The sequence below is a fragment of the Mobula birostris genome, chromosome 26, assembly GCF_030028105.1.
Source record: "Mobula birostris isolate sMobBir1 chromosome 26, sMobBir1.hap1, whole genome shotgun sequence".
Lineage (NCBI taxonomy): Eukaryota > Metazoa > Chordata > Chondrichthyes > Myliobatiformes > Myliobatidae > Mobula > Mobula birostris.
Genome location: NC_092395.1, coordinates 11,133,847 through 11,156,315, shown reverse-complemented (window position 1 = coordinate 11,156,315; position 22,469 = coordinate 11,133,847). Strand labels below are relative to the sequence as shown.

Here is a 22,469-nt window from a genome sequence, read left to right as displayed (position 1 = left end):
CTTCGCTTCTGCCTGCCGAGAGCCATCTGGACTTTCACAGCACAGCAGGGCTGAGATCAAATACACAAAATGGATAGGAGCCTGAACTCATACGCAATTGCATCCACCCCCTGCTACCACCCCAACCCTGCACTATAAATTTGTGATCATTTTCAATAGGGAATGGATATCATCACTCGGGTTCCCTGGCGTTCTCTATCATGTCCCCAATCAGGCAAATGACAGAAGGCAAATTAGAGAACACATTGATTGGCACAGTGCCCATGCCATAAATACCTAGGTACTGATAGGAACAGCTTTCATGTTGAAAGCAATCTTCTAAAGAAAGGAAATAATGAAAACTCATCGGTAATCCATTAAATCAGGGGTTTAATGCCATGGACCAATACCATTAAGCAAGGGGTCCGTTAGATCCCAGGTTGGGAACCCCTGCATTAAATGGTATTCATATCATTTCTTTTTTCACTTTCCAAATACTCATTAGATCATAAGATACAGGAGCAGGATTAGGCCATTCGGCCCATCGAGCTGGCTCCACCATTTCATTATGGCTGATCCAAATTCCCTCATAGCCCCAATGTCCTGCCTTCTCCTTGTATCCCTTCATGCCCTGACCAATCAAAAATCTATCGACCTCTGCCTTATATATACCTAAAGACTTTGCCTCCACAGCCACCTGTGACAAAGAATTCCACAGATTCACCATCATGGCTAAAGAAATTCCTCCACATTTCCATTCTAAAGGGACACCCCTCTATTCTGAGGCTGTGTCCTCTGGTCTTAGACTCTCCCACAATAGGAAACATCCTCTCCACATCTACTCTGTGGCGTTCTTTTAACATCCAGTAGGTTTCAAATAGGTCACCCCTCAATCTTTGAATTGTAGGATATTTTGGATGTAGGTTTTCATACATGGCTGTATAGTTAGATAGATTTCAAAACAGAAAATGCTGGAAACACTCAGCAAGTCAGGCAGCATCTGTGAAAAGAGAAACAGTTAATGTTTCTTTGACAAAAATAGATGTAGATCATCTGGAATAAAAATTATTTTCTGTGTATGGTATTGAATATTATCAGACATGCTATAATTAAAGGTTTCAGCACAAAAGTTACCAAATTATTCTCAAAAGTAATAAGCAAACTTGTCATGGCATTTATACATGAGGTATATAGTGCACTCAGTGGTCACTGCTGCTGTAGCCCATGCACTTCACTGGATGTGACAGCAACTCAATGCATATAAGCATGTTGGCATGGTCAAGAGGTTCAGTTGTTCAAGCCAAACAACAGAATGCAGAAGAATTGTGATCGAAGTGACAATGACTATGGAATGATAGTTGGTGCCAGATTAGGTGATTTGAGGTAATCTCAGAAACTGGGGATCTCCTGGGATTTTCATGCATAATCTCTAGAGTTTAGATAGAATGGTGCAAAAAACAAAAAAAAACATCCAATGAGCAGCATTTCTGTGGGTGAAAATGCCTTGTTAATGAGAGAGGTCAGAGGAGAATGGCCAGGTTGATTCAAGCTGACAAGAAGGTGACAGTAACTTAAATAACCACATGTTATAACAGTGGTGTGCAGAAGAGCATCTCTGAATGCACAACACATCAAACCTTGAAATGGATGGGCTACAGCAGCAGAAGACCATGAACATTACGCAGAGGCCACTTTATTAGGTAGAGGAGGTACTTAATAAAATAGCCACTGAGCATATATGCATATAACAAGAAACTTAAACCTTGAACTCAAACCTATACAAAATTAAAACAGGTTTCTTCGAAGGTTTTCCAATCACAAATAAAAACATAAGCAGACATCATTAAAGTCCAAGTTTCACAACAGTTTTTTTTTAATTTTAAAACAATCCAACAATATATTTTTAAATATAAAATTTGGAAACCTCAAGTAAGCTGAAACAGCAGGTTACATCTCTGTGGAGTAACATGAAGTTTAGAAGTTTGCACAAATTCAGCACATCATCTAAAACTTTGACAAATTTCTATAAATGCACTGTGGAGAGTATCCTGACAGGTTGCATCACAGCCTGGTATGGAAACATCAATACCCAAGAATGGAAAGCGGTGGATGCGGCCCAGCCATCGCAGGAAAAGCCATCCCCACCATTGAGCACATTTACAGGGAGCGCTGCCACAAGAAAGCAGCATCCATCATCAAAGACCACCAGCCAGGCCTTGCTCCCTTCTCACTGCTACCATCAGGAAAGAGATACACGAGCCTTAGGGTCTGCACCACCAGGTTTAGGAACAGTTATCACCCTTCAGCTACCAGACTCCTAAACCAGCATGGATAACTTCACTCACCTCAATACTAAGCTGATTCCACAACCTATGGACTCACTTTCAAGGACTCTACAACTCATGTTCTCAGGATTATTTATCTTTTTATTATTATTAGGTTTTTTTGTGTATTTGCACAGTACATTTTCTTTCACACATTTGTTGTTTGCCAGTCGTTGTGTGTAGTTTTTCCATTGATTCTATTGATTTTCTCTGTTCTGCCGTCAATGCTTGCAAGAAAATGAATCTCAGTGATATCTGCGTACTTTGATAATAAATTTACTTTTAACTTTGAACCTAACAATGTTTCTTTTTAATAAATTGGGAAATCTCAAGCAAGTTAACGGCAGATTACAACTCAAAGGACTAACGCACCATTCAGTGGAAAAGTACAAGTGAATTCATTTGCTACCTCTATGGCAGAGCAGGAACTGTCTTGCAGCGTCAGCAAAACATGTAATTCATCGGCTGGTACATCAACACAGCTTGGTCTGCTTTGTTTCCATCCAGGGGGTCAGTGTAGACATGGTGGAGGATTACAAATACCTGGGGATACGAATTGACAATAAACTGGACTGGTCAAAGAACACTGAAGCTGTCTACAAGAAGGGTCAGAGCTGTCTCTATTTCCTGAGGAGACTGAGGTCCTTTAACATCTGCCGGACGATGCTGAGGATGTTCTACGAGTCTGTGGTGGCCAGTGCGATCATGTTTGCTGTTGTGTGCTGGAGCAGCAGGCTGAGGGTAGCAGACACCAACAGAATCAACAAACTCATTTGTAAGGCCAGTGATGTTGTGGGGATGGAACTGGACTCTCTGACGGTGGTGTCTGAAAAGATGATGCTGTCTAAGTTGCATGCCATCTTGGACAATGTCTCCCATCCACTACATAATGTACTGGGTGGGCACAGGAGTACATTCAGCCAGAGACTCATTCCACCGAGATGCAACACTGAGCGTCATAGGAAATCATTCCTGCCTGTGGCCATCAAACTTTACAACTCCTCCCTTCGAGGGTCAGACACCCTGAGCCAATAGGTTGGTCCTGGACTTATTTCATAATTTACTGGCATAATTTACATATTATTATCTAACTATTTATGGTTCTATTACTATTTATTATTTATGGTGCAACTGTAATGAAAACCAATTTCCCCCGGGATCAATAAATATGACTATGACTATCCCAAATGCAGTGACCTGGACTCAATCTAATATCTAGCGCTTTCTGTGTGGGTGTTTTCATTTTATCATTTGACCATGTGAGTTTTCTCCAGGTGCTCCATATCTTCACACTGGTCGGTAGATTCATTGGCCACTGTAAATTGTGCCTAGTGTCCAGGTGAGGAATACAATCCGGAGGAAGTTGATGGGGACATGGGAAAGACAAAAGTAGTGTAAATGTTGAGCAGCTTCAGTTTCCTAGATGTCAACACCATGGTGGATCCATCCTGGGTCAGGTACATTGATACAATCAAGGCGACGGCACATCAGCAGCCCGACTTGAGTCTGATGGACAATGGAGAGCATTCTGACTAGATGCATCCCATCGCGATATGGAGGCTTCAATACAGAGGACCACAAGAGGCTGCAGAGGGTTGTAAACTCAGCCAGCTCCATCACAGGCACAACCCTCCCCACCACTGACAACATCTTCAGGAGGCAGTGGCAATCATCACTGAAGACCTTCACCATCTGGGACATGCCCTCTTCTTATCACTACCATCAGAAGCCTGAAGACCCACACTCAATGAGTCAGAGACAGCTTTCTCGCCCTCGGCCATCAGTTTCTGAATGGTCCATGAAACCTATTTCCTCGTTGTTGCTCTATTTTTTTTATTATTAGAGGTATAGCAATGGTAACAGGCCTTCAGGCTCAGGAATCCGTGCCAACCTAATACACCCATGCTACCAGTAAACTTACTGATCTGTGCATCTTTGGAATGCGGGAGGAAACCCACGCAGTAAATGGCAGAACTTACAAACTCCTTAAAGACAGCAGTGACCTTAATACAACCTTAAGTGGTCTGGGAGGAGTCTGCATGGTCCCACTGTGTTTGTGTGGGTTTTCCTTGAGGTGTTCCCGTTTCCTTCCACATCCCAACAAATGCCGATGTTGATAGCTTAATTGGCCAGTGTAAATTGTCCTGGCAATGGTGAGTAAAGGAATCTGGAAAGGGCTCAGGGGAATTTTAGGAGAATAAACTGAGATTAACGTAATTGGGTACTTGATGGTGGTCAGGGATTTGCTGGACACATTTCTGTACTGCATTCTCGATGACTATACTATTTTCTTTATACGGTATATTTTGCCGATTAACCAAAATGGTTTTTAGTTCTGATTTAGTGAATGTAATCTCATAACTTGAAGCCTACTTCAAAGCATTTACTTAACTCCGCCAAGCAAAGAAAATGCATTTTTGTAGGATGTAGTTATCCCCAAAGAAATTCAGTTTGCCTTTCCACGTCCTAAGCTATTAAATGACTAATTCTTAATAAATTAAACATTTTATCTATCCCTAGTTTCACGCTTTGCAATATGGCTGTGAAAAGCTTTTTCACAAATCCCTCTTCTCTAAAAGGGAGAGGGAAAAGATGCAAGGAGATTAACTCTCGTAAAGTGACCTTGGAAACTCTCTCCGAGTGAGTCACTCACACAGCACCACTACCACCGCATTAATGAGCAAGTGCCAGAGGAAATCTTGAAGCAGGATGATATTGTTCTACTCTCCTTCAAGATTCAGGTTTATTTGTCATCCGTACATCACAATATACAGTGAAATACGTCATAAACACAAGAGATTCAGCAGACACCGGAAATCCAGAGCAACACACACACACACACAAAATGCTGGAGGAGCTCAGCAGGTCAGGCAGCAACTATGAAGAGGAATAAACAGTTGACATTTCGAACCAAGACCCTGCATTGTTTGCGTTAACAACCAACACACCCAAAGGTGTGCTGGGGCCAGCCCTCAAGTGTTGCCACACATTCCAGTGACAATATACCATATATCCAATGTTCAAAAAGAACAACACGGAACACAATCAACAAAACAACAACAGCAAAACAAGCTCCGTGTTCCCTCCCACCTGGTACGTACACAGTCCTTTTACCCCAGGACAGGCACTCGGCCTCCAGCAAGCTCAGACTTCCAGACATTGGGCTTCGATTTCTCCGGTGCTCTCTCTGAGTTTCACACACTCAGTAGACTAAGCATTAATTTTCTGTACATCTTAAGCTTAACGAAGTTATCCATTTTATACTAACCTTATAGAAGACATACAAGCAGTGCAGCAACAGGAACTAGTACCACCTGACGCTGCCCGAGAATCTAGCAAATTATAGGTGTACTGTATCAGATGGATTGCTGTAATTGCACAATTTGTCTTATTATGCACAATGGCTGTTTATCAGTCTTTGTTGTGTAGTTTTTCATTGAACCCATTATGTTTCTTTGTATCTACTATGAATGCCCGCAAGAAAATGAAACTTAGTGTAGCATATGAAGACATATACATACTGTGATGATAAATTTACTTCTGAACATTTTGAACCATGATGTACAAGTACAAGGACATGAATAAGAGGAGAAAGATGCTGAAAACACAAATTTAGAATCTTAAAAAAATGGAATTAAGGAAATACCCAGCACAATGGGCAGCATCGTACAGAAAGGAAAAGAGTTTTTATTATTACAAACTGAAGTCCTTTCATGAGAACTGGTCAGCTGTGATATGAAATGGAACAGCAGTTTATCTGAAATTGTTGAATTTGTTATCAGGTACCGAAGGCTGCCACAGGCTGTGTCAAGCTTATGTTGAGCTTTGTTGGAACACTGCCGAAAAGCAAACCCAATGGGAGGAAGGAGGAGAGGGAATTCCTGGGGTGGCTGGGTGGAGTGTTTCGTTCTGCTGGCTGCTTTACTGAGGCACCAAGAAGTATAAATACGAGAGCACAGAGGGGTGCAACACACACAAAATGCTGGAACTCAGCAGGTCAGGCAGAGTCTCTGGAGGAGAATAAACACAGAGGTTTCTGTTGTATGCTGAGCAGCGTCCACAACTCTCTGAAGTTTCTTGCAATAAACTCAGTGGGAGCATCATGACATTCTAAAATGGAGAATGCATTCCACACCAGTACAAGCTGTCGCAATTACTCTCCTTCCAATCTCTGCTGCCCTCCAACTCTTCGATCCTCCTTCCGCTCTCCCTACCCTTTTAATTCTGGAGTCTTACCCCTCCCTTTCCAGTCCTGACAAAGGCTCTCAACCCAAAACACTGACTACTTATTCATTTCCATAGAAGCTGCCTGGCCTGCTGAGTTCCTCCAGCATTTTGTGTGTGTTGCTCTGGATTTCCAGCATCTGCAGACTTTCTTGTGTTCACTCTCCTTCCTTTCCCAGACTCTCTCATCACACAGACAAGCAGTCACATACATCTTTACAAAGGTTCAAAAGATGTAAAAATGGCTGCAAGGAGAAATGTAAACAAACCATCCAAGGGGAGGGAAAGAGGACAGCTGATAACTATTTTAATAAGTAGAGTCAGTGAATACAGATGCCCACTTCCTCTCTCCCACCCTTTGACACAGAAACCATCCTGCCTGGATGCATCGCAGCTTGGTACAACAACTGCTCTGCCTGTGACCACAGGAAACTGCAGAGAGTTGTGGACACAGCTCAGCACATCAACGAAACCAGCCTCCCCTCCGTGGACTCCGACTACACTTGGTAAAACAGCCGGCATAATCAAAGATCTCACCCACTCCAGAATTCGCTCCTCTTCCCCCCTCCCATTGGGAACAAGACACAGAAGTCTGAAAGCACATGCCACGAGGGTCAAAGACAGCTTCTATCCTGCTGTTATAAAACTATTGACCGGTTCTCCTGTACAACTATATGCCCCCTTGACCTCATGATCTACCTTACTGTGACCTTGTACCTTACCACCTGCACTGCAACTATTTTTTTTAATCTACAGCGCAGAATAGGCCCTTACATCCCTCAAACTGTGCTGCCCAGCAACCCCCAATTGAACCCTAGCCTAATCACAGGACAATTTACATTGCCCAATTAACCTACCAACCAGTACGTCTTTGGAACTGTGGGAGGAAACCAAAGCACCTTGTTCTGTAGGTAAAAATTCCTTGTTTATTCCTTGTTATGAAGGAGTTTGGGGGAGAATCAGAAGAAACCCGCATGGTGAATGTACAAGCTCCTTACAGGCGGCGGCGGGAATTGAACGCGGGCACTCTAGTTATTGTTTTACCTTGCACTACCTTAGTCCACCTTTGTAATGAATTGATCTGTAAGGACGGCATGCAAGTCAAATTTTTCACTGTACCTCAGTACATGAGACTATAATAAATCAATTTATCAATTTCACCAGTTTGTAAAAGAATTATTCAAAGTAAACTACAAACTTGATTAGTACCTACAAAATACCAGAATACAAAATAAAGACATTTACTTTCTTGTTACCACTGGCAGATGCCAACAGCTATATTTCCTCTTTTTCAGTTATAATAAATTCCAAGGCAGGTATGAATTCCTTTTGATGTAAAGTCCCATCAGCACTCCTCCCGGCCTCCCCCTCCCTCTATTGTCTATTCCTCAACTTAATATGTAGTTATTTTATGTAAATTATAATCATTACATAATGTAATTAAATTCTAAAATCTCGGTTTGCTGATAAAATACATCGATTTCTCTTGTTGTAGCCATCTCCAATTCTTATTAGGATAGTTCTGTGGTGGAGGTTGACTTGGATGCAGTTATTCAAGCCCTGCTCTCAGCTCTCCTCTCCTGACATCTGGCATCTCGCACAGATGATTCAGACAGCACAGACTCATTCATACATGGTGCTACAGGTCTCAGTATGACTAGGACCCAAGTCCATAGATAATATTTGTCTCATTCCACCAAGATGCAACACAGAACGTCATAGGAAGTCATTCCTGCCTGTGGCCATCAAACTTTACAACTCCTCCCTTGGAGGGTCAGACACCCTGAGCCAATAGGCTGGTCCTGGACTTATTTCCTGGCATAATTTACATATTACTATTTAACTATTTATGGTTTTATCACTATTTATTATTTATGGTGCAACTGTAATGAAAACCAATTTCCCCCGGAATCAATAAAGTATAACTATGACTATATTTATTTTCTAATTACCAAAAACAAATCTGGCACCCACAAAACCACTCTTCTAGATTCAGATAACTTGAGAAAATTTTACTTGTTTCCACAACTTAAAAAAGTGAAAACAACAGCATCAAATTGTCCTAAAATGTATGTTTTGAACTGCAGATGGCAAGCAGAGTACAGCTTTTCTCTGCATTTCAGCACAGGTTACAATAATAAACCAATTATTAATTAATAACAAAAAGATTTATGGTGATATAGTGCTTTTCATGATATTAAATATCTTAGACCAGTTTCCCTCCCACTGCCTACAGACATACGAGATAGGTTAATTGGTCATTGTAAATGATCTTGTGATTAGGTTACAGTTAATCACAATAGTGGAGTTCCTGGGGTGACATGGCTCAAAGAGCCGGAATGGCCTACTCTGTTTTTGCATCATTAAATAAATAAATAAACAGCTGTAAACTTCAAAGTAAATTTGTTATCGAAGTACATATATGTCATCATATATAACCTGAGACTCATTTTCTTGTAGACATACTCAATAGATCCATAGAATTATAACCATAATGGAATCAACTGAAGACCCCAGCAACTTGGGCATTCAATCAGTGTGCAAAAGACAACAAACTGCAAGTACAAAAAGAAAAGAAATAAACAATAAATATCGAGAAAATGAGATGTACAGCCCAGGAGTCCTTGACAGTAAATCCATCAGTTGTGGGGATATTCCAATGGCAAGTGAAGTTGAGTGAAGTTATCCCATTTTGTTCAAGAGCCCAATGGTTTAGGGGGTAATAACTGTTCCTGAAGCTGATGGCTTGAGTCCTGAGGCTCCTGTACCTTCTTCCTGATGATGGCAGCAAGAAGAGAGCATGACCTGAGTAGTGGGGGTCACTGCGATAGCACTCTGTGCAGCTGTGCTCAATGGTGGGGAAGGCTTTACCCATAATGGACTGGGCCGTATCCACTACTTTTTATAGGATTTTCCATTCAAGGACATTGGTATTTCCAATACCTTTCAGCAAATGAAGTGTAACTATTCTACTGATATAGCCCTCTATTAACTTGAGTGTATTTGCTGAGACTGAACAATTTATGCTTATGGCATTTTTAGTCAAATTATAAAACATATAACTTGCCCAAGTAAAGTTATTTGTCAGTGATAGTAATTAAATAATGGATCAATTGACCAAATTGCATGCTATAACAGCATTTATTATTTCACCCCCAGTCTTTGGTTTTAGTGTTAATTATTTGCTGTTTTACTCATCTGTTACAACTTCTGTATATAATACAGTTTATGTTCGGTAAAAACTATGCAATATTTTGTACAAATGATCGCCACAGTCGCAAACGTCCTAGCTCTTAAAAGAAAGATTAAGCAAGGATTAAGCTACATTCAGTGACAAGGAAAATTACAATCAGTGGCCACTTGATTCGGTCCATCACCAGGTTCAGGAATAGTTATTACCCTTCAACTATCAGGTTCTTGAACAGAGGGGATAACTTCACTCACCCCAAACACTGAACTGTTTCTACAACCTATCTTCAAGGACTCTTCATCTCACGTTCACAATATTTATTGTGTATTTATGTTTGTTTCATTGTATTTACTGTCAATGCCTGCAAGAAAATGAATCTCAGAGTTGTATATGGTGACATTTACGTACTTTGATAATGAATTGACTTTTAACCTTGGACTTTAATGTAACTGTCCAGTATCAGACTTCTGAATGGCTCAGGAATCCACGAACACTAACTTCCTATTCTTCTTTTGAACTATTGTTGTAACTTATAATTAATGCCCTTTACTGTATTGCTGCCTGAAAACAACAAATTTCATGACACATATCAGTGATAATAAACCTGATTCTGATCTCTAAGCCTTTAACCACTGCTCAGACATTGAGTGGACCCAGAAGCTGAATCTGATAAGAGTTATGGACAGCAAGAGAATCAAGTGAGGAAAATGGTTGAGGCACAAGATTAAAGTCTCGGTAAATTATACAACAGGTTCAAAAGGGCTACAGGGTGTATTCCTGCTCACATTCCATTTGCTTTACTACAGACACAAGTCTTAAAAGGTGCAGTTCAGCACTTTGTACAAATAGAGGAAAACTACCTACACGTAGGAAACAGCGCAAACTCTGAACGATGAAATACTCAAGTTATTGCCATCTATCAGAAAGTGATATCAACTCATTATTATTCATAGCTTTAACAAAAAAGCTAGACATAAAAATAACATTTGTCCACTGTCTGACTGTTCCGGATTGGGAAGACGAGGAAACTGAAACAGGGGACGAGAGATACTGCAGATGCTGGAAGTCTTGAGCAACACTCAGAATGCTGGACTAACTCCTGACTTGCTGAGTAGCTCCAGTATTTTGTGCGTGTTGTGTAATAAGAAACCAGCTCTACAGAAATTGGAGAGAGTAAAAGCAAAGAGCAGTGCTAAAAGATATACAACTCGTTAATCAGGTTACAATCAGATCATTAGAGTTATAGAAAAGTACAGCACAGAAACAGGCTATTCAGCCCACATGTTGAACCATTTAAATTGCCTAGTCCATTAGCCTGCACCCCGACCACAGCAATCCCCTAAAGCATTGAAATCGAGCTTGCATGCACCACTTGCCCTGCCAGTTTGCTGCCAGGTTTCAGCACTCGCATTTTACTAAGAATATTGAGGCAAAACACTAAGATGGCACCAAGCACTAGATTAGTTAATTCTCATATACGCCAGGATGCAATGAAATTCCTTGCTCAAGTGAAGCTCAGAGTGTATGTGGCAATAATAAATACACCAACGACAGCAAACCAATGGATGGTGTAAAGTACAGTTGTGTGGAATTTGGGGGGGAGGAGGTGGGGTTAAATTATAACAGCAGATTTGAGGAAATAGGTTATGTTAATTTGATCAAAGATAATTTAAGATGCTTGAAAGTCATGAAGGTTTTGTCATTTAAGAACATAGAATAGTACAGCACAGTACAGGCCCTTCAGCCCACATTGCTGTGCCGACCATCAAACCCTGCCTCCCATACAAGCCCCCACCTTAATTTCCTCCATATACCTGTCTAGTAGTCTCTTAAATTTCACCAGTGTATCTGCCTCCACCACTGACTCAGGCAGTGTATTCCACACACCAACCACTCTCTGAGTAAAAAAACCTTCCTCTAATATCCCCCTTGAACTTCCCACCCTTTACCTTAAAGCTATGTCCCCTTGCATTCAGCAGTAGTGCCCTGGGGAAGAGGCACTGGCTATCTACTCTATCTATTTCTCTTAATATCTTGTATACCTCTATCATGTCTCCTCTCATCCTCCTTCTCTCCAAAGAGTAAAGGCCTAGCTCCCTTAATCTCTGATCATAATGCATACTCTCTAAACCAGGCAGCATCCTGGTAAATCTCCTCTGTACCCTTTTCAATGCTTCCACATCCTTCCTATAGTGAGGTGACCAGAACTGGACACAGTACTCCAAGTGTGGCCTAACCAGAGTTTTATAGAGCTGCATCATTACATCGCAACTCTTAAACTCTATCCCTCGACTTATGAAAGCTAACACCCCATAAGCTTTCTTAGCTACCCTATCTACCTGTGAGGCAATTTTCAGGGATCTGTGGACATGTACCCCCAGATCCCTCTGCTCCTCCACACTACCAAGTATCCTACCATTTACTTCGTACTCTGCCTTGGAGTTTGTCCTTCCAAAGTATACCACCTCACACTTCTCTGGGTTGAACTCCATCTGCCACTTCTCAGCCCACTTCTGCAACCTATCCATGTCTCTCTGCAATCTTCAACAATCCTCTACACTATCTACAACACCACCAACCTTTTTTAAACTTCTTGTGAGACTGTATGCTTTTAAGATTGCTGAAAGAATAAGAGAAGAGAAGCCGGACTAAATTTTTTTATATTTATGGATACACTGCAGAACAGGACCTTCCGGCCCTATGAGCCACACTGCCCAGCAGCCCACCTATTTTACCCTAGCCCAATCACAGGACAATTTACAACAACCAATTAACCTTCTAACTGGTAGTCTTTGGAATGTGGGAGGAAACCGGAGCACTCTGAGAAAACCCAATTGTTTACAGGAAGAAACGTTCAAACACTTTAGAAGACGTCGGAATTGAACTTCAAACTTGTGGCGGTAATGCACCATTAAGCTGGATGCCAACCGCCGTAAAACAAGATACAGACAGAACTTCAAACTCCAATGCCCCAAGCTGGGCGTCCTGCCACCACAATGACACCATGGCACACACTATAGATGCTGTCTGTGCCAAGGTTAAATCCTAAGTTACAGGAAGAGCAATTTACAATCCTGTTGGCAAAGGTAATGGATAAATATGTTTTAAAAAAAAAAGGAAGTAGAGTGGATAGAACAGGTAGGAAGTTCTTGCGTAATCCTGGCACAAGTCTGCTTCTATGCCATAACATTCAGATGTGCAAAACAATAGTTTCCTTTAAAATCAATGACAGAATAGTACACCATTTCTTCGCTGATTTGTTATACTTGCATGATGCACCCCAGCTCCAATAATACTGTTCCAAAAGGCAAGGATATGTATTCAATCCTTTATTAGCAATTTGCAAACATACAATCTTAAAGTGATGAAACTTAAGCATACCCAAGTGTAAGCTAAGCGTAATTGAGCGATATTGAGCAGGTCAGCAAAAGGTTTAACATCAGTCGGTCCCAAGCTACAAACTGCCAGGAAATAAGCAAGAAGACATAACTTAATCTCTCGCTTTTACTGCGCCCCCACTCAAGTGACTAGTTACCATAATAAATGCACATACCACAGAATACAATGCGGATAGGGAACAGATGTGTGGCTCCTACAATTCCTTTATGTAGTTGAGTAATAATTTGGGGTTCCATTACTAAGGATGCTGAAAATTAGTTTATCACCAAGACATGCTTTAATCACTGTGAGTCAGCAGTCAGTGAGTCATAAATGAATAGGGCAGAAGGATATAGAGCCAGTTAATAGTTTTAGTTTCATTACACTGAAAACAAACAATTGAAATAGTTTAATGAATTGCATGCTAGTGTTCCCACACATGCAATGTCTTATTTTTAATTCAACATTTCCAGAGCTTCACAAGTGCAATCAAGTGGTGAGAGTCATAAAGCTATAGAGCAAGCAAAGAGTCTCTGTAGCCCATCTCCTCCATGTTGATCAAGGTGTTTTTCTAAGCTGCACTTGGCTCATATCCCTCTTAACTTTTCCCTATCCATGTACTTGTCCAAAAAGTTTTTAAACATCATGGCTAGTTCAGTCAGGAATCAAGACCAGATATGTACATGGGTGAAAACTTTTTTTTAAAACTGAAGACAGAGATTACTAAAATCTGTAATGTTATTTGCAGATAAAGTAGCTCAGCACTGAGTGCCAGGTATGCCAATTGTATAAACTGTACTAAAAACTTGGGTCTTGGTTTAACCATAATCTTGGTTTAGCTGCTTCTGGGCATAAACAGCTTCATTGTTTGAAGAATTGTGTAACGCTTACTTTCATCCTTCTGATTTGACCTTCCTCTTAACAGAATCTGGTCAATGGTTGAGTTCTGATCCCAAAAGAAAAGAGTTCGTCCACCATCGAGCAATTTCGCCAAATAAACCTTCTGAACAGAGAGGGCAAAATCTTTTTCAGCGTGTTGGCGCAAAGACTTACAAAGTATCTGAAACAAAACCACTTCATTGATACGTCAATCCAAAAGGCTGGCCTAGTGGGTTTCTCGAGGTGCCTTGAACATATCAGCGTCATATGACATCAAATCCAGATGGCTAAGAAAGAAAAAGGATCTGCATGTCTTGTTCCTCAACCTGGCCAATACCTGTGAACCAGTTCCTCATTCCCTACTGTGGACTGCTTTTGAATTCCTTCAGGTGCCTGCAATAACAAAATGTCTGGTAAAACTCTACTTCCAGGATCTGCAAGTTTGTCTTACAACATCAGATTTCACCACAGCGTGGCAACCACTGGAAGTAGGAATCATGGCAGGGTGCACCATCTCCCCATTGGCCTTCACCATGGCAATGGAGTTCATTATCAGAGCCTCAAAACGGGTTGCAGGAGGAAAGCAGCTACAGTTTGGTCAACGGTTACCACCGATACGAGCCTATATGGACGATATAACAATACTGACGACAACCGTACTCTGCACCAAGAGACTTCTGGAAAAGCGTCATCAAAACGTCACATGGGTGAGAATGAAGATCAAGCCCAGCAAGTGCAGAAGCATCTCCATTGTCAAAGGTCAAATCACGGATAAAAGATTTCATATTGATGGGACACCTGTCCCAACTGTTTCAGAAATGCCAGTGAACAGCTTGGGCCGATGGTATGATGCTAAACTCAAGGACACTGAGCAGTTTAAACAACTAAAAAAGGATACCATCACGTACATAGCTCGCATCAACAAGACCTGGCTGCCAGGAAAACTCAAGCTGTGGTGCTTCCAGTTGGGCATACCCCCAAGACTCATGTGGCTTTTAACAGTGTATGAAATCCCCATCAGCAAGGTTGAAAAGCTCGAAAGAATGATCAGCACACATGTAGAACAGTGGCTTGGACTTACGAGATGCTTAGGTCCTGTTGGACTGTACAGAAACGGCAAATTGGAATTACCAATTGCAAGTCTTGTGGAAGAATTCAAATGCATCATAGCAAGATTAGTCATGACCCTCACTGAATCTGAAGATACAGTTATTCGAACAGCGGCCTCCCATGTGGCAATGGGGAGGAAGTGGACTCCATCTGAAGCCGTACAGAGTGCTAAGTCTGCTTTTTGCTTCAGGAATGTGGTTGGTCAAGTCCAACATGGGAGAGCCGGGCTCGGGCTCATCCCAAAAGCTCCTCAGTGGCACAAGGCAACATCAGTGCAGAAGAGACGGCTCGTGGTGAAGGAGTTGAGAAGACAGGAGGAGGCAGAGTGAAACGCCAGGGCCATCTCAATGGCCAAGCAGGGCCACTGGACTAATTGGGAGAGCCTGGAAAAGAGGAAACTTAGCTGGCATTACATCTGGGAGATGGAGGGATCTTGGCTAAGTTTTGTCATCAGAGCCACTTATGACCTCCTACCCACACCCCAGAACCTGAACCAGTGGTGTGGAGAAGACCCCGCTTGCTTTCTTTGTCAAGCACCTGGATCACTAAGGCACATTTTAACAGGATGCACCACGAGCCTCACCCAGGGGCGGTACACTTGGCAGCATAACCAAGTTCTCAGACAGCTGGCATCAATCTTGGAACAGAGGCGAATCACATCAAATGCTCTCCCACAAACATCGGCAGGAAATGTCCACATCACACGATTTGTACCAGCAGGCCAACCTCCAGAGCACCATATAACATCAAAAGATGTAAGCATTCTGCAGGTTGCTCGGGATTGGAAAATGGACGTGGACTTGGAAAAAAAGCTTGTGTTTCCCCCAGACACTGCGGCTACAACACTCCAGCCAGAGGTGGTCCTGTGGTCCACAACAGCCAAGCTGGCATATGTTGTGGAATTGACAGTACCGTGGGAAGATGGTGTCGAAGAAGCTTATGAGAGGAAAAAGTCCAAGTACTCTGAACTGGCAACTGAAGCTGCCCAGAATGGCTGGAAGGCCAAGATTTTCCCTGTAGAAGTGGGATGCAGGGGATTCGTTGCGACATCTACAACCAGTCTATTGAAGAAAATGGGGGTGAGGGGTCACTCCCTCCAACAAGCAATCAAGTCCTTGTCAAATGCAGCAGAAGAAAGCAGCAATTGGATTTGGATTAAAAGGAAAGACAACAACTGGGCTGCAAGATGAAGACAGGAGGGTATGGAACTGAGGGGGGTGTATCTAGGACGCCACGTAGCACCATTGAGTCCTCTGGAGACGTCATGGGCTGATCAATGAAATGTCAAAGAAGGAGGGTGCCCACCTGATGACCCCGATGACGTACCTACCCTCCCTCCTTGTCACCACTCCAAGCCCACTGCCAACATCGAGAGTGCCGATTTACCATAGGGATTGAAACATCAAGTCCTAGTAGCTCTACTCTACTACAAGCAGATAACTCAAATATTGCCAATTATTTTAAAAAACATTTACACCAGAAATTGAAAGACTGAAATAAAGCTTGCTAAAATGAAACTGGATAATAATTTATCATCCTGACATTCTTACACAAAATGGCTGAAAATTTTAAAAGCTTTAACTGGAACCAGCAGCAGTGTAGTTCTTCCCAGGGATAAAGACACTCATATCGAGACACTATAGTGTTTAATTATTTCTTTAATTTTGTGCTCAGGGATAATGTTACATTACCACTTCTTATTTTCAACGGCTGCATCAATAGCACAATGTGTATTAAATCTCCCTTTAATCTGCCCCAAAAATCCACTTGCATCCTTAATTTCACAATGACAATTCAATGTCAATACTTTCAGTTTAGAAAATAGGAAAAATTATTATCAAGCCCAATTTGCTTATCAATGCAATCTTGATTAATCTGCAAACTAATTCCAGATGCCCATTTTTTCACAAGCATAATATTTTTTTGTTTTTAAGACATAGAACAGAGTTAAAACTAACACCTGACCTAGCATTCAATTGCTATTTGGAGAACAGTTCTAAACTTCAGCTATTCGTTGGATATAGAGGAGGTTTTTCTGACTCATTTGTTCACAGGACCCTCAGGTCTTATTCTCTCCAACCTGAGGAAATATGTTTATTTATACCTTATCAGTCTCTCTTACAGTCTTAACAACCATGATCAACTCCCAACAATCTAAATTGAACAAATACAACCCATTTCATGCAGTCTCTCCTTATTCCACAAGATGAGGTATTATAGCGATAAATCTACGTAGAACTATTTGCAACTCATAAAGCTAAAGCAACTTACTCTAGGTACAGTGCCTAGAATTACTTACAATATATAAACACAAGAGATTTTGCAAATGCTGGGAATCCAGAGCAACATACACAAAATGTTGGAGGAATTCAGGCCAGGCATCATCTCTGGAGAGGAACAGACAGTTGATATTTGGGGCTGAGAACTTTCATCCGGACTGATGAGTCTCATCCCAAAACATCAAACTGTTTATTCCTCTCCATAGTTGCTGTTCTTCCAGCATTTTGTGTGCATTACTCACAATATTCCAGGTTGAACCGTGGTCACCTGCAGTCCTCGCTAAGTGACATTGCCAATCGGCAAACGGATTCAGAAATTAAAATAAAGTTTGTCAATTACTTTACCTTTGTAACTCTCCTGTGGCAGTGCGGCGCAGACTCAGTTGCAAGCTTTATGCCACTTAGCTTTACATACTGTACAATTATAATGGTGCTAGCTAGCTAACTAGCAAATAAATGCCAAATAAACTTGTTCTGTTGACCATAATCAGAATGAGACATTTTAATAAGCATTGCCACATCACATACTTCATACAAGTTATTGAAGTTAAAAAAAATTAATAGTAAAAGTGTGCCAATTGTTAACCAATATATAACATAATTAGATCTTACATTAGAGAAGAACTTCACAGAATGCAAAGCATTTTGAAATGCCCACGGATCATGAAGATGCTTATTAAAAGGTGGATTGAGAAATTAAGAAAATTCATTTTCCCCAAGCATTCTTACTTTCTGATACAGGGAGTTCTCACTTCCGAGGATTTTAATTTTGCTTGCATAATTTCTTTAAAATTACAGACAGCTTAAGATGAGGGAAGTTCTTGGGATTTCTGAAAAATCATGACTGAACATAATTGTATTTCATTGGATGTCTTGATTTGTAACAAGAATTATCAAACATTTGTTGCTGTAAAAAACTAAATTACTGATAAATGGCAAAATTTGATTTTTATTCAGGATGTGCTGGTAGCAGCGATATGGGTCTGAAGGTATCAATAATTTCACATTAATACACCAAAGCACAGCAATGGGTCTAGGCAACGCTCATGCTAACATGACAATAGTTCATCCTGCCCTCTTCACTCTTTACTTCAGAAGCACATGATTCTAGATATAATTATGACCTCAACAGAGAAAAATAAATGTTCAGACTTCAAAGGTTATTTCACCTGTGATATGTAACTTCAACAAATACTTCAAGTAAAAAGCTTATCTTAAGAAGTCAAACGGACAATATTTCAAATGCAGCTATGATGTATATTATGAGGTTTTGGGTTGTCCATGGTGTACAACCGTCTTGATTCACTCCCTAATCTGTTGTCTCTCAAAATACTGAGGAAATTGAATTGAGTTATTCTTTAGAAGATGCTGCCTACTCAGAACACAGGATAAAGCAATTCCAGTTTTGTAGCACTCTTTATATCTGTGTTAGTGTTCCACAGACCCAATTAAGTATAGGTGAATGTGGCAACCAGTTCTGTCATACAAAACAATTTAGGAAAAATAGTTGAGGAGTGAAAATAGCAGAAACCATTCTGTTCTTCAAATACCGCTCCTGAATCTTCTACAACCAGAAACAGGTAAATAAGGGCAATATACCTTACACATAAGTGCCATGGAAAATATTTGGTGCACACAATCTACAGGAAACTAGATGCCCAGCGCTGGTGAGAGTTGGCAGGACAGACTGAAGTTCATTAAATGAGTAAGGAATGTCAAGATAAATAACTTTTGCCATTTATTTTAGATATAGTCTGCAATAATTTTTGTGTATGTCATTCACTGCTGACTTCAAAGCATTTCTTAATACAACTCAACCAATGTGCTTAAAGGAAAAGTCCTAGCATGGTATGCTAGAATTCCTCCTGCTGGCATCTGCTCATCTCATCTACAATGGAGCTAACCATAACTGTTGTAATTCAACATCTGGATGCTCAATTTTTCAAACTGTCAATACCTTTAAGAACTATTTTGGATCATTTTATTCAATCAAAAAAAGTTCAATTTCAGAAGCTTACTTGTCGTTCTGTAATCTTGCTACTGTCACACATTTCCTTGCAAACAGAGGAGACCTTTCTGTGTGATTGCAATGGAGATGGTTGAAATGTCTTTTATTTAAATGATTCCAGCATTGCTGTGCCTTCTAAGTATTACTTAATGCACTTTTTTTAAAAAATCAAGCCAAGACCTTTGGTACAATAGCCCACACCTTGTGATCAGATAGTATGTAAAATGTTGCAAAATAATATGAAGCTGGCTTTAAAACTGAATATGCAACTACAAAAAGGTAATAAAAGCACAGTGCTTAATGATGAAGTATAGCTAGCTGTTATCAATGAAACATTCGCTACAAGGGAAAGCAGAGTTGTGGAGGCTGACCTACACTTCAGTGTGGTTTATTAAAATTACTTCATGCACCACTAACCAAAGTTTTAAAAAAACAAATGCTTTATTGCACAGCTTAAAGCACAAAACTAAACAAATCTACATTTAGAATTAGCATTTGTTCAGTAACTTTACAACAAGAACTAATTTGAGTCATTAATCACAGTATTTGTATATGAAGTTGTGTTTATTCGTAGGATAATTAATTTGAACTCAAATTACTTTTGCATAACATTTCTATTCATTACTTCACTCACATCCTTGTCTAAAATACAAATGTCAGTTTACTGAACCAATTTCATTAAACCCTATATCTGAACCATCCTGAAAATAGACTGAAGTTGTACTAAAAATGGCAGCAAGCTGCATCATTTTGTACAGTAAACTTTAGTTTGATTTAACAACAGCTGTTAAAATTAAAATCCGTTTGGGGAGGGAAACAAGAACAGAGCTGAGAATCTTGGAAAATTAAAGTTGCTCTTAGCTGATAGAAGGACATTCAAACATATTTTACAGCAATAATGTGGAGAGCATCAGCTATTTTCAGCGGGGATGGTGAATAACTCTACAGCTCCTTCCACCTTTCAGATTTAAATCACTGAGATTTTTTTTTACAATAAAAAGAAATTTAAGATGTCTCTAGAATATCTATGGGTAACAGACTTCTGCTGGATGCTCTGGATTGGATGCACTGACAGAGTTATTCAGGAGTTTTTAAAAAATTATTTGTTCAGAATTATTCCTTATGTTTTGGTCAATTCCAGAAAATATTAACATATGCCACATGACTACTGATGGTTCCCATCAATAAAGAGTAAACTTACACAAATCAACCAACTTTCCTCACAGTTTGCCTTACAGCAAGGGTTCCCAACCTTTTCTATGCCATGGACCCTCACCATTAACTGAGAGGTCAGTGGACCCCAGATTGGGAACTCCTGCCCTATAGAAATATGAAAACCCTGAATATCATTTGCACTTTAATCAGTTACAGTAAAATGTTAAAATATTTAGTTGCAGGGTCATGAAGACAAGAATAGCTTTTTTAATATAAATTTCCAATGAAGTCCATAAATACACACTCTTAGTTATCACAAACGTGGGTGCTTTTGAATGCAAAGGGCTTTCAAGTCATTTTATTTAATTTAATACAACACCTGCAAAAACAAAAATATAGGCAAAATCATTTAAATTATTAACCAAATTTCTACAAAATTTGAATCAGTGTGACTTTTGGGATTTTAGCTATTGTAGCATGCAGACTACTACTGTCACAGTACAACACTAGAAGAATGGGGAAAAGTTGTTTTAATATTCTTTTACACTAATTAGCAACTGTGACAACTCTTTAGGAAGCACTACATAAACACACATATGCAATGGTGAAGACACCTCACTAAATTGTGGTTAATAAATATAAATCAAAGATAAAATACAATGGCATTTCTGTATGAAATTATACAAAAGCAAAATGGTGTTCATTTACAAATAATTTCCATTTAAAGTTTTTAAAAATGGTTTTCAAAGCAGCTGTGAACTTTCAATCACCAACTATTTTCTACTATACAATTTTTCAACATATCAAAGTAATGATTTTTTTAAAAAATTATTTGCCAACTTAAAGGAGCAGAACGTCCTGGGTCATGGCTGGATTGAGGCAGGACACCCTACATATGATTATAATGCTAAAGGCGAGACAAACATAAAAACAAACCAATCAGCAGGCTTTGTGTTCAGATGATACTGGCATGTCAATTCATAGAGAAGAGACCATTGTAGCAGTTTCTAGGTATAAAATGGTAATTCTTTGATGGAGACATGCAGAAACTATTAAAGATGTTAATTAATAATCAGGTAATAATATTAAATGGTGTTTTAACAAGGGCAAGAAGTAATCTGTTAAAGAAAGTCAAAACAAATAACGTACTGCTCCTTTAATACATTCAATTTCATTTTAAAATTACAATCCTGCACTAAAGAATTAGAATCCCGAGAATAAAAGCCATGGACCTCACAATATAGAGGAGTTCCTACAAAACACTTTTGTTACAGGTTTCAAGACCCAAAACAATCAGATATTCAACTCTACCAATCAAATTGATTATGTATTTCTTCGTATTTCAGGATGGCAGCTGCAAGTTACAGTACTCAGGACTTGTACATTGGGTGTTACCCCTAGAAGGTTCATGTGTAGCACCAATGATGTCTGCTATGTAAACACCACTTATATCTCAAATCCTCCAGAAGTGTCATTCTGGTTTAAAATGCAACTGGACCATGAATAATTCTCCAAGTACTTTACACTGTCGTGAGAGAGTGCGATAGATTTTAACTTTCACCATCAGGCCACCATTAGTTGCCATTTAACACGTTGCTGGATTGAACTTTTTACTGACTTCAAGCAGACTCAACCGGGTGCATATCTGACAGCTGCCCCTCAATGGGCTGTTTTCCATCCAAAGTTAAAATCCATCAAATCGTGTTTAAAACATTGTTTTAAGCAGTTAGACATCATATTAGCTCTCTGATAGCAGGAGCTTATGGCATACTGCTGACTTCAAATGTAATGATAGATCTTACTAGTTGTTTGAACACTACAGATGCTCTTTATACATAAACTTTTACATACAAGGAAACCTAAGCTACAGAAAATTGAGAAAAGAGAGCTTGGGAGAGGGGATGGAGTAACATATTTGTAACTAAGAAATTGTAAAAGTACAA

General features: G+C 40.0%; 1 protein-coding gene across 3 annotated transcripts in view; it reads right to left on the bottom strand.

Annotated features, from left to right (window-relative positions):
• stk11 (serine/threonine kinase 11) overlaps positions 1–22,469 on the bottom strand; it is a 136,104-nt gene that overhangs the window by 26,977 nt on the left and 86,658 nt on the right. The gene's annotated exons all lie outside the window — the stretch shown is intronic.